The sequence below is a fragment of the Lissotriton helveticus genome, chromosome 9, assembly GCF_964261635.1.
Source record: "Lissotriton helveticus chromosome 9, aLisHel1.1, whole genome shotgun sequence".
NCBI lineage: Eukaryota > Metazoa > Chordata > Amphibia > Caudata > Salamandridae > Lissotriton > Lissotriton helveticus.
This window is the reverse complement of record NC_136070.1, coordinates 288,316,745-288,330,574: the sequence shown is the minus strand read 5'-3', so window position 1 is coordinate 288,330,574 and position 13,830 is coordinate 288,316,745. Positions and strand designations below refer to the sequence as shown.

At 45.0% G+C, this 13,830-nt stretch overlaps 1 long non-coding RNA gene across 1 annotated transcript in view; it reads left to right on the top strand.

Annotated features, from left to right (window-relative positions):
• LOC144781261 (uncharacterized) overlaps positions 1-12,099 on the top strand; it is a 33,234-nt gene extending 21,135 nt beyond the window's left edge. Inside the window, exon 3 of the long non-coding RNA XR_013600924.1 lies at positions 8,968-12,099. This is a non-coding gene — a long non-coding RNA (uncharacterized LOC144781261). The remainder of the gene's footprint in view (positions 1-8,967) is intronic.
• The last annotated feature ends 1,731 nt before the right edge of the window (positions 12,100-13,830 follow it).

Sequence of the window (13,830 nt, the reverse complement as noted above, 5' to 3'; positions counted from 1 at the left end):
AAGGCCCATTTGATGATGGGTCAAAAACCCTACAAGGCAGAAGGGCACAGCCTGTGAATCTTCTGCAGTTTAGCACATTGAGTATCGATACGAAGAATCTTTATTTCGGCAGATGCCATAAAAGAAAACAGCAGTAGTACATAAAAACAGTGCAGTAGATAACAGTAAAAAATAGTACATATAGCAGCAGATTGATCCTCAAGATAAAAACAGTTCATATAAGCTCGACACAAGAAAAAGCGTAAAATAGTTAAGAAAATAAATACATTTCATAAATGATTTAAAACCGGATAAAATGACAGTATGAAACCATAGGCAAACTGTGCTTAAGTTCGGGCAATTAGGAGCCTGCGCTTATGCAACATGGCAGCCAGAAATTTTGAAACAGCACATACAGTCGGGCCAGTTGTGTTGGTTTTGAATATTCTAAATGCATGAGAGCATTGTTTGAAAGCTAAGTTTTTACATAGGGGAACAATCCAATAGTTCCAGGCCTTGCAATACCCTGGGCAAAAAAACAACACGTGTATTTCACTTTCAGTGTCACATCCACAGGCCGGACAGTTTTTCGGAGTAGAGGCTGACCACCTGCTAGTAAAAGCTTGCAGTGGAAGTACACCATGTCTCCACTGAAGATATATTTTTTTGCTAACACAGGGTATATGTCATCGAGGAACTGCTCAAATAAGTAGGAGTCTTTATTTTGCAAAAAGGAAACAGTGATTGAACCTAAGTGGGAGTTGGATAATGCAGCATTCTGTCTGTCTGCACTGAATATATGTGTTAATTGAGTGCGAGACAGTCGTCTGCAACCATTCTCTGGATCTGACCACAATTCAGGAATCTCTAGCCTGATGAATTCCTTTCTTATATAGGCGAGCCAGGGAAAGTTGCCTGAGCCTGTGGTAGTCAAAATGTCCTTGAGTTCCTCTCCGTAATGTGTAAGCTCCGGGGTAACCCAGAGCCTATGCCAAAATCTCTGGGGTTTTAGGGCTAACTCTTCATCAATAGGTCTAATTCCCAAATCCAACCTAAGAGGAAGCAGTGTGGAACTAGATGGTAAGGCCAACAATCCTCTTAGAAATTTATATTCAGTTTTGGTGATTTCAGACCTGTTACAGAATCCCCAGAGTTCTCCCCCATACATGATAGCTCCCCTGGCTCGTGTTTTGTAAACCTCTAATGGTGGTCTCACAGGTTTAATAGTGGACTTGTTGGAGAGCCTAAGAATTCCGCCAGAGAGTTGTGCTAATTTGAGTTGTGACTTTATCTGCTGGGGTCCCCATGTCAGGTTTTCATTTAAAGTCACCCCCAAGTAGTCAAAAATGTTTACCCTCTCTAGCATACTTTCCCCTAAACTTGGGTTTGGACGTGAGGTTCTTTGTGGATTAAAGATCATGAAGTTTTTGAAGTATTGATCTCCAAACCTCTTGCTATGCAGCACTCCTGAAAGCCATCCAAATTCGCTGAACACCCATTGGGGATTTGGAGAGCAAAAGGGTGTCGTCAGCGAACATGATCGCTGGGACCCTGTTGCCTGCCAACTTAGGGGCATCATTGTTCTGGATTCCGTTAAGGTGGCCAATTACCCCGTTAACGTAGAGGCAAAACAGCAAGTACGCAACCCTGTCTTACCCCCTACTTACTGGAAATCTGGATGAAAGCTTACCATTTTTTCCACATCTGTGTTGGGATCGAAATTTGCTAACACACGTTATTGGCCTAACATATTCAATATAACCTCGTAGTCATATAATCGTTTAGTTAGAGTGCACTATGATCGCCTATTAACCAATGATTCACTTTTGACTTGTTTGAACCTATTGGTATAACCGGAGCGATTTTGTTTCATTTCTCTATGTGCAAGTACTGTTTCCCTGAAATCACGTGATTACGCTGTTCTGCTCGAAACCACGACGGCAGCCAAGCTGCCTACTATAGTTGTTAGCCGGTAGCTCAAGGAAACCCAAGGTCACATCTGCCCTTCTTGTGAGATGCGCACATTCTAGCAGAGCCCGTTCCTGTACTCCCCGGGCTACAGATAGACAAGGAGACACCTTACTGACCTGTCCCCGGAATAGCTTAGGCCTAGGCTACCAGCACATCAATTATGCCTTATATGGGTATTCCTCTTGGCGTACTGACAAGTTGTATTTTTCCTTGTAGGGTGTCATCTTGAACGCATGAAACGTATATATGCTTTGTATTTTGAACATGTAGTCAGTCTCCTCTGCGCACCTTCGAGGGTCGTGTAGACTGAGGCTCCCCTGCCAGGGCTTGTATTTGATTGAATAAACGATTGAACCTTCTCCATTGCCGACTGAATTATTATTACTGATAAACGTATATGGGCTATTGGTAAGTATAGCCCGATAGATTAATTTTGAATCCTTCAGTTGGCGACTCCGCCGGGACTCCGCGATAGGGTGGTCCCCTCCTGTAAACAGGGGTGACGGGACAAAGGAGGAATTCTGGCCGAGGGGGTGGACAGAAAGAGGATCCTGATTTGAGACACCCGTTTGTGGTATGAAAACAAGCCGTTCCACTCTCGAGCCCAGTATCCCTCCCAGCTACTGAAGACCCTACGCCGGAGTCCTACGGGCTTAACCCGAGAGAAGAACAGACTGTGTCGGTCTGTCTAGGTGTCAGCAGTGGAGAATTTGCAATCGACCTGAGTGCACCAGGTGAGTGATATTTGAGATCGAATTGGATAAGACTCACTCAGAGGAAGTGCTTCTTTTTTGGATAACAGTTAACTGTTTTTGTTTGGAGGTGGCCGGGGAAGCCGGACCACGAGGGAATCTGGGGATCTACTGTTGCGGCGAAGGGGCTGCACGGGTAGAGACCCCACGGACTTGTTTGGTGAATAATTGAGACTACATCTGATGCCTTAGCGGAGTACGGTGTTGCTCGCTCGGCCGAATTCTCTCCGGGAAAGCCCTTGGAGCAACTGGGTAAGCTAGGGTTCTGGAGACGTGTCCAGATGCCCGGCCCAACCAGAACAGGACCATGGGATGGTCTGTGAGAGAGTTCGTGGTTCGCCTATCAGATGCTCTCTGAACAGTCTGACGACTGTTCCCTTTGGTAAGATTTTGTTGGTCTGGAATTCTTTTGAATCGATTCCCCGAACAGGAGTCGACGGGCTCTGTTCGTATTGGATGACGTCATTTGCATAGAAAAGTTTTCGAGAAGTATTTGCCTTGTACTGTTTTACAGCACTTTATTGTGATGATTGAATGAAGAGTGTATGAGTGAGCGGTGAGAAGGGACGTGTCCAAATAGGTATGTGTTTTGCGAATTTGTGTAGACAAAACGTGTAAGAATTATCATAATGTCTTGTTTTAGCAAAATATGTTTTGGGTGTTGTTGTCGGCGAGGTACAAGGCTAGAAGAAAGAAAGCCAGCCCCTCCCGAGGGCAGCCCCAGTTTCGATATGTATGTCAAACATGGTTTACAGCCGATTTTATTCAATACTCTTTGGAACAAATATACAAAAGATAATTCGGATTTACAATGGCCTCTTACGGGGTCTTTTGATGAGAAAAAGATCAATTATATACAGAATAAATTATTTATGAAGAAAAGTCGTCAGTCAATGTTTGATTCCTTGAACTTATGGTTGAAGGAAGCAAAAAGACGATGAATTCGAGAAGAGAAGCTGGGGAAAGTGAAATCAGGTCAGACAGTCACTCAGAAAGCAGTGGCGTATGATAAGGAGAAGGTGGAAAAAAATATTGAACGAATGGATAGGCAGTTTCGGTTAGAGACTGATAAAAGCTATGTGGCTAGACCAGAGACAGGAGATGAATTAGAAGAATTGCTGGAAGCCTGACCACCTCCTCCTTACGCCCCACAAGGCTTGTATCCGGCTGTGCCTGTGGTACGAGTTGATCAGACGGGAGCCGTCTCGGCCGCCAAACCGCAGACGGGGGTGGTCGCCACGGCCTCCGTTGGCAGGTCGGGACCTGATGTTCCGTTTTCCCCTCCTTCTCTTCGACCAACTACCTCACCCTTAATATCCCTTCAGCCGGACGTGGCTGTCCCTTCTCCCTTGCACCCTGTATTTCTCTCCCCTCCGACTCAGACTACTTTAGATCTCCGAAATGCAATTAGTCTGGGTGCCACGCCCAAGCGACCGTTGTCTGACTTGAGTGATCAGTGAGCTTTCACTCGGTCGTTGTTGGGACAGGAGGAAAGGAGAGCTATTATAATTCAGGCATCCCAGTGGATGCGGAACCCTATTTATACTTTAGAGGATATTTGGAGTACTATGAAGGATTTTGAACCCGTTGCACAGCAGCTGGCTCTAGAGAGTATGGCGATCCGATTGATTTCATTATGGGAACAGTGTTTTGAGGAAGGATTACCTCCTCAAATACTGCGTGATATCAGGGATCATGCTCATAAATTTCATCTCCAAATTGAGGAAGTGTATCAGAATGTGACGACGCTTTTGCTTTATCGGGAACGAATGCTTTGAAAGAGTGCCGAATGGGGAGCACAGCACCCCATGAGAGAGGTGCATCCTCTTTTCTTCCGGAACTACCTGAAATAAAGGATAACGGGGGCAATGTCACCAGAGCACGAGTGGACGCTAGACTTCAGGAACAATGGGTCTATACCCCTTGGAAACTAAGTGAGGTCCTTGTGCTAAAAGCCCAGCTCCCTGACCCCCGTAAAAACCCTACAGCTTATTATAAAGAATTGGCCGAAGTCGCCAATTCCGCCATCATGACTATAGCTGATATCGAGCTATTTTTTGGTCTCCTGATTCCGGTGGATATTTGGAGACAGATGCATGATACGGACCATGTCCCTGAATTAGGAGGAACGTGGGATTAATTAAAGAATTGGGATTAGGAACGAAAGCCAGGTGAAAAACCCTGGGATGAAATATTAGCAGTACCCGATAAAATTGTTACATACATGAAGACTCTTCTCCCTCCTAGGAAAATAGACTGGGATAAATTGACAGCGTGTAAACAGAAAAAGGATGAAAGTGTGTCTGATTTCTTTACTCGGTTTGAGAAAGTTTTCAGAGATTTCAGTGGCCAGGACCTCTCCACAGAAGGAGGAATTCGATTGTTTGTAAATAGATTTGTTACAAATCTGCTCCCGGAGGTAATGACTGTCTCCAATCAGCTGAAAGCACGTGGACTACGGCTGCACCATCCGTTTTTCTTAGTATGGCCCAATATTATGAGCATGGCGAAAATGAGAGTAAGGAAAAATCAGAGAAAAAGTCTAAAGATCTAAAAACAAGAGTACTATTGCAACAAGTCAGTAGAGGGCAGAATTCAGGACGGGGAGTGCGAGGCACATTTCAGAGAGGCCAGATGACCGGAAGAGGTAGAGGAGGCCCTCCGAATATTGGGATAAACCAATGTTCCTATTGTAAAGAAGAAGGTCATTGGAGGGCGGACTGCCCTCTGTTGTCGGCAAGGAATGGACCTAGTAGAGGATGAGGGAGAGGTCGAGGGAACATAGATCGCAATAGCATGAGAAGGGAGGAGTCACAACATGAAGGTTCTCGTAAGAATCATTTTGATGACCCTCAAAACAGACAATCCTACAATGAGACTTATCAGGATGACAGGTATGATGAACGGGATTATGCATGAGACAGCCAAGGACAGAGCGGGGGCCATATTACAGTACCAGTTGACCAAGAGGGACCTTATGTAAAAGGAGAACTGTTGGGTACATCAGGGAAGTTTTTAGTGGATACTGGGGCGATGAGTAGTTCAGTCGCCCATACACTGGTCCCAGGGGCAGCTCTGTCTGGCCAAAATAACATATCAGTAGGATTCTCTGGAATACCGGTAGTGAGCCCCGTTTCAAAACCTCTGCCTTTTAAGATAGGTCCCATCTCCATGCATACCCCCTTTCTTCTAACTTCTAATTGTGGTGAAAATCTCTTAGGGTTAGACATCTTGAAGAAATTACATGCACGTATTTATTGCTCCCCTGATGGCGTTTTTCTGACAATGCAGAATCCACCTGTGAAAGAGACTCAATACTTTGCTAAAAATGAGACCCTGCCCCCTGAATTCTCTACCATTCCTCGGACACTGTGGGCGACAGGGGACACCGATGTTGGTCTGTTAAGAATAGCCCCTGTGTCAATAACATTGAAACCAAATGCACAGATGCCACGCATTCCCCAGTATAAGATTTCACCGGAAGATGAACAGGCCTTGTTGCATATCATCCGTGACCTCATCGACAAGGGGGTGGTGGAAGAAACAGCTGCTAATGTTTGTAATAGTCCAATGTTGCCGATTCTGAAAAAGACACCAATTGATGGTGCCCCTGATTATAAGTCTGCATATCGTTTTGTAATTGACCTTTGAGCGGTCAATAAAATAGTAGTCCCTCAATACCCAGTGGTACCGGATATTACGGCGATTCTTACAATGATTCCCCCTACTGCCCGATATTTTTCTGTAATAGATTTAAAGAATGCTTTCTTTAGCATTCCGATTCACCCTGATAGCAGACATATCTTTGGATTCTCATTAGGAGGCCGAAGCTTTAGATTTACACGTTCACCCCAAGGCTATATAAAAAGTACTAGCATATATAGCCAGGCTTTGAAGGCAGTCCTGGATGAATTAATTTTGCCCACGGGTAATGCAATTATCCAGTATGTGGACGATATTTTGGTGGCCTCTGATACAGAGGAAGGCTGCAAAGAAGCAACTGTGAAATTGTTACATCATTTGGCTGATAAAGGAAATAAAGTCTCCCTCTCTAAATTTCAATATTGTCGACAGGAAGTGGCATACCTTGGCCACTTACTGTCGAAAGCGGGGAGACGACTAACACCAGAACGAATATCTGTAATTACTAATATGTCTGATACCTCGTACTCAACGTGATGTCCCTGCTTTTCTTGGCATAACCTCTTACTGTCGCCAATGGATTCCTAACTATTCACTCCTCTCTAAACCCTTGTTGTATTTGACTACCAAAGATGTGCATGAACCCCTACCCTGGACGGATGAACGCCAAGAAGCCTTTGACTCTTTGAAATCTGCTTTGTGTTCCGCACCTGTCTTGGGTACCCCGGATTACCGGAAGCCTTTTTCACTCTATGTGCACGAGGTGGATGGTTGTTCCCTTTCAGTATTAACACAGGGTTTTGGCGGAAAACAGAGACCCTGTGCTTTCTTTTCATCAGTACTAGACATGATCGCACAAGTCCTTCCCAGTTTTCTGAGGGCCACTGCGGCGGTAGCGGTGGCCATCCGGCAATCAGAAGGTATAGTTTTGAATACAGAGCTCACAGTCATGGTACCCCATGCTGTGGATATTCTGTTAAATAGAACCAAGACCCAGCACCTTACGAGTGCTCGTTTAACAGGATACAAATTAACATTGTTTGCACCCCACATTACGATTAAAAGATGTTCTACACTGAATCCAGCAACATTATTGCCTCTCCCTTCCAATGATAAAAAGGATGATATCCATGATTGCATATTTAGAACTGAAGAAGAAACAAAAGGGCGTGTAGATCTAACCGACACCCCTTTACCAGAGCCCCAAGGAGAGCTGTATGTTGATGGTTCTTGTTTTAAATTACCAGATGGTACTGCCACAGCTGCGTATGCTATTACGACCCTAAAAACGGTGGTGGAAACCGCTAGGATTTCACATCACTCAGCCCAGGCAGCTGAACTAATAGCTTTGTTACGAGCTTGTGAGATCAGTAAAGGCCTGAGAGTAAATATTTACACAGACAGCCAGTAGGCCTTCGGCGTTGCCCATAGTTTTGGGAGGCTGTGGAGGGAAAGGGGTTTCTATACCACACATGGCCAGAAAATTCAACATGGTCCTTTAATTGACCGTTTGGTTTTTGCCTTGACACTACCAGATAAAGTTGCCATCATCAAATGCAGTGCTCATCAGAAAATCATTGATTCTACGGGACAAGGAAATGCTTATGCTGACTCAGTAGCTAAGGAAACAGCGCAAACTAAGATGACTCCCATGTTCCCTAGTGCTTCAGCCCGGTGGGTGGCGGAAACATCTGTGTTTGATAATACCATTGAGAGCGTAAAAGAGTTACAGAAAGAAGCTACCCTAGACGAGGCACAGAGATGGGAATGGGAAGTGGGACAACTGGATTAGAATGAATGTTGGATAGATCGAACTGAGAAGCAGCGTTGGTTACTTCCTAATGCATTGGTATATGCTGTAGTGACCATGGCTCATGGTCCAGCACACATAGGAGCAAAAGGTATTTGTGCAGTATTAGACCCAGTCTGGAATAACCCAAATATTCCCAAAACTGCAGTACATGTGGTTAAGTATTGCCCTGTGTGTTTGCGTTACAATTCAGGAGGTAGAGAATCTGTCCTGAGTGGAAATTTTGCACCTCCATCTCTGCCATTTGAAGTTATACAAATCGATTATATCCAAATGGAAAGAGTGAACAACTTGAAATATGTATTGGTGGTGGTTTGTGCTTTCAGTAAATGGGTTGAAGCCTACCCCACCAAAAAAGCCACTGCTATTGCAACCGCCAAAGCTTTGGTGAAAGAATATTTCCCCCGATATTGTTTGCCCCGGATTATCTGGTCTGATAACGGGACACATTTCAATTCTTTGCTGGTTCAGAGTGTTTGTGATGGTTTACAAATTAGACAGAAATTTCATGTAGCCAGGCATCCCCAGTCAGCTGGTCTAGTCGAAAAATATAATGGTATATTGAAACTGAAGATGGCCAAAGTCTGTGCTAGTACCGGATTGAGATGGCCTGATGCCCTCCCTTTAGCATTATTGTCTCTGAGAACAACACCACACACAAGAACGGGGTTATCACCCTACGAGATAATCTTTGGCCGTCCTGCCAATGTGTGGGGAGTCCCTAGGCCCAGGTCCTTTAGAGATATTGATTATCCTTTGATGACAGACTATTTATATGCCTTGACTAAAGATCTGCGTTCTATTCATCAACAGGTATCCGAGACATTGCGGCCGCTACCAGAGGGTCCTGGACATCGATTGGAACCCGGCCAGTGGGTTCTGGTGAAGAATTATCAATGGAAATCGAGTTTGGAACCGAAGTGGTCTGACATCTACCAGATCATACTCGCTACGAGGTCGGCTGTGAAGGTGCATGGACGCAAGCATTGGATCCATGCCAGCCACCTGAAGCGCCTCCCGCTCCCTTTGCCCTTTGATTTGCAAAACCGCGAAGGAATTCCAAGCCAAGAAGGAGAGTCGCTTCAGAGCCTTGTACCTTTTTCAGAAGCCCGAGAAGAGGGACAGCCAAGTGAAGCGTTGCCCTCAGGTGACAGGGCGGCGGCTCAATCAGCGGAGGCCGTTGTTTCTGGTGCATCACAGGGTTCGGATGCATCTGATGCCCTTGCAACCGAGTTGTTCTCTGACCAGGAGCAACCGGGTCGCTGTAAATACGACCTGCAGCCCCTAAAACAGCGCAGTACCCCAGTCTCTCGTGGAAGGAATTAGGGAAAGACTTCATTTGAGAAACATTGGATAGACGCACTGGGGTACTGAGCGAGACACTGGACTGAACCCGTTGAGAGCTTGGGACACTGTGCTAAGTAGCTCTGTTCAGAAAGAAAGACTGAGTTGAGGGCCGCGGTTGGTCTGCAGGACGACGGAAGTCGCTTGTCATCTTTTCCTTTTGATAAGAGTCTGTCTGTGAGGCTCTAAACGGACACAGGAAAGAAGATCCCCTCTGGTGGTGTGCGTGATTTGTGGATACAAAGATAGTTTTTGGACTTATAGAGAGGGACCGAGTTAGATCCGGACTTATAGAGAGCATGTTTCCTTTTGCTCAATTCGCAATGGAAGATGAAAGGCCATTAGCCCCTCGGCGATATGTTGATAATATGCATTTGTTTTCCGGATGGTCCACCAGAGTGAAGGTGGCATTCGTCGCTTTTATTGTTATCTTTACAGTAATTATGATGTGTGTATTTGTATACTTAGAGTTTCAGCAACCAGTACAGAAGCTGTTAGGAACTACTGTTGCCCCGGAAGAGCATATTTTCTATTCTTTGCCCCCTCATAAGGCAAGACATAGAGAAACCTATATGAAAACGCCTTTATTGAAATGTTGCATCAGACTCATAGCACCACAAACAAAACAAATTGTTGGGTATGTGGGTTACCTCCCTCAGTGATGCACCAGCACGAACTCTTCATCTCCTTACCAATGTCTTATTTAGCTAGCTGTGAAGCCTGGTTCCAATTGCTGTCTTTGATGTATTCACATTATGTAGCCGAACCTAAGATATATATACTGAAAAAGATTATGAGGCCATTTTGAAATATATAGAAGGGCATCAAGGATTTGATGCTGAAGGAAATGGCGGAGAGGGTTCTTTGGACCCCAATGCTTGCATGAATGTGTATACTGATTACAAAAATATTATGTGGTTAATGGAGGAAATGCAGGATTTTGAACTTTTTAATGACACTATGTATTTTCAGCATTTTAAAGAACTAAATGTTACGAATGACAAAGCATTGCCAATCCCCATTATCAATACTACCTCTCCCTTCTGCATACAGGGTCGAGGCCATGTTAAGGTAGGAAAGAGTAGATGTAATTATACCTACACTCTACAGGTATATAGTACCCCACCTATGATTACTACACCAGATGTATATTTCCTATGTGGTGAGAATGCATACACATGGCTCCCACGGGGATGGGCAGGAAGTTGCTATCTCTCGTTCCTTTACCCTCCTGTGTATATTGCTCCGCCCGATTATCATAGAACTCATCAGTTAGTTCAAAAAGGGGTAGTAATTAGCCGGAATATTAGGAGCTTTGATACTGACAGTACTGATCAAACAGACACCTCCCTGCAGCAATTTGAGGATTTCGCCAAGGGTCTCACCCCCTTTTGGGGACCTATATTTAAAAGCCGTAGTATTAGACGCTTGTCCCGAATAGTTGAGAACGTGGTCCAGACCACCACTGGGATCTTAACTAACATCACTGTGGAGATTCAGGCGACGAGGCTTGTTTCGCTTCAGAACCGGATGGTTCTTGACGTCATCCTCGCAGATAGGGGAGGAGCCTGTCGTGTGATCGTCAGCTCTTGCTGTGTGTTTTTTCCTGATTCAGCCCCTACCATTCGTCTTGCTATACCAAAACTACTTCGATTAGCCAGCGAAGCACATGTGGATAACGGCACCTGGTCCCTTAGCAGTTGGTTCTGGGGTCTTTTAGCTACTTGGGGTTGGAAGATATTTATGGTGCTTGCCGGAGCTTTTGGAGTGATATTTATGTGTTGCCTGTGTCTCCAATGTGGCCCGGCCTGCTGCTCATTTTGTGCAGCCAGGATAACATCTGCTTTGAACTTTTCTCGTCAAGTCAAAGCCGAGAAGCAGATGATCCAAAAGGAAGTGTCAGACCTCATGCAGATCGATGAAGGAGTTTTCGTGGAGTAAATTTAGTTATATTGGCTATAGTAGGCCAAAAGGGCTGTCTGTTGGGATCGAAATTTGATAACACACATTATTGGCCTAACATATTCAATATAACCTCGTAGTCATATAATCGTTTAGTTAGAGTGCACTATGATCGCCTATTAACCAATGATTCACTTTTGACTTGTTTGCTCCTATTGGTATAACCGGAGCCATTTTGTTTCGTTTTTCTATGTGCAAGTACTGTTTCCCTGAAATCACGTGATTACGCTGTTCTGCTCGAAACCACGACGGCAGCCAAGCTGCCTACTATAGTTGTTAGCCGGTAGCTCAAGGAAACCCAAGGTCACATCTGCCCTTCTTGTGGGATGCGCACATTCTAGCAGAGCCCGTTCCTGTACTCCCTGGGCTACAGATAGACAAGGAGACACCTTACTGACCTGCCCCCGGAATAGCTTAGGCCTAGGCTACAGCACATCAATTATGCCTTATATGGGTATTCCTCTTGGCGTACTGACAAGTTGTATTTTTCCTTGTAGGGTGTCATCTTGAACGCATGAAACGTATATATGATTTGTATTTTGAACATGTAGTCAGTCTCCTCTGCGCACCTTCGAGGGTCGTGTAGACTGAGGCTCCCCTGCCAGGGCTTGTATTTGATTGAATAAACGATTGAACCTTCTCCATTGCCGACTGAATTATTATTACTGAAAAACGTATATGGGCTATTGGTAAGTATAGCCCGATAGATTAATTTTGAATCCTTCATCTGACTTGGCCAAAATTAGCCTCGTGCAACCTAATCAATATGATCAGGAGGTATGTAGGAACGCCAAGGTCAGTAAGAACAGCCCAGAGTTTCCCCCGAGGAACAAGATCAAAAGCTGAACGGAGGTCCACGAACACCATATAGAGGCTGCCACCCTCTATTCTCAGCGTTTTCCAATACAATAATTGTAGAGGGAAAATTTGGTAGACGGTGGAGGTGTTCTTTCTGAACCCTGCCTGGTAGGGACTAAGGATTGCAGACTCATCGATCCAGTCCTGCAACCCGTCCAAGATGAGCCTTGCAAAGATCTTTTGAGGGACATCAATAAGACTAATCGGTCGGTAGTTGGTGGGGAGCAGAGGAGAGCCCTTCTTAAATATGGGCACTATCTCTGCGCCCAACCAAGTACATGGGACCGACATGCGATTCATGACAGCGTTGAACAATATCTGGAGATATGGGCCCCAGATTTTGAGCTCATGTTTGAAAAGGTCCCCTGGTAATTTGTCCAACCCTGGGGCTTTCCCTGAAGCAATTTCGAGATAGCATTACAAATTCCAGGCCCGTGAACTCTATCACCTCCATGTCCACCGGCAGAGTGGGGAGAGTGAACGGTTCCTCTGTACACTCAGGGAGGCCCTGCGTAGAGTATAACGCCTGATAGTGTCCTTCCCAGGCCTCTGGGGCTATATTCGATTCAATAGCTGCCTTTGGCGCAGTGCATCCATTATTGATAACGGGCCAGAATTGACGTGGGTCTTTATTTGCCAGCGCCAATTATAGGTTGGGCCATTTCTCTTCGTCCCACTCTGTCTTAGCACATTTAATCAAATGTTTATAGTGTGTCCTCAAGATTTTGATAGCCGGTCTATTATTCTCTTTGACTGCAGCAGTAGCTCAGATTTGGCCTTCCTGCATGTAGAATTATACCAGGAGTGAGGGGGCGCCTTTTTTACTCTTCCCGACACCCGGGGATTAAGAATCTCGCCCAGATTTCTCAGTAAATCATCGTGGAGAGATTCCAATTTACTGAAATACTCCGACGATGGAGGTTAATTAATTAATGTCAGAACCTCCGTAAATAAGGGGATTGCAAGGCTGTACAGTTTCCCTAATTGATCTGGATGTTCCAATAAATTTTACCATTTGACACTACGTCTGTCGTTGGAAACAATAAGAGTGTCATCATTGGCACCGGAGGCTGAAGAGCCCTTGCTACTGCTGTATAGTAAGCCCAAATCTAAAATTAGTGTGTTATGATCACTACCTGCTCTATCAGAAACAGTAAAATCATTGACAAGTGGCCATAACCTTGTTTCAACTAAAATGTAATCAATAAGAGACATGTGTCCAGGCTTTTTATAAGTACATTTAGGTGAAATGTCCGAAAGAGTTTGGCCATTACATGCTCTTAAAGAATTATTTAGGGTGAGTGCCGTGATTTGAATCGCCAACGGCGTCCAAGCCTTAGGTGGTGGGACCTGGGATAAGGGTATCGACCAATGATCGTCCTCTGAAGTCAGCACTTCATCATTTAAGCCTCTTAGGGATTCGAAGTGACAGTTAAAATCACCGCCGACCACCAAGCGAGTGTCACTCGGGATGGTGGGAATGAAAAGGGCTAGGCCCTCAATGGTAGTAGA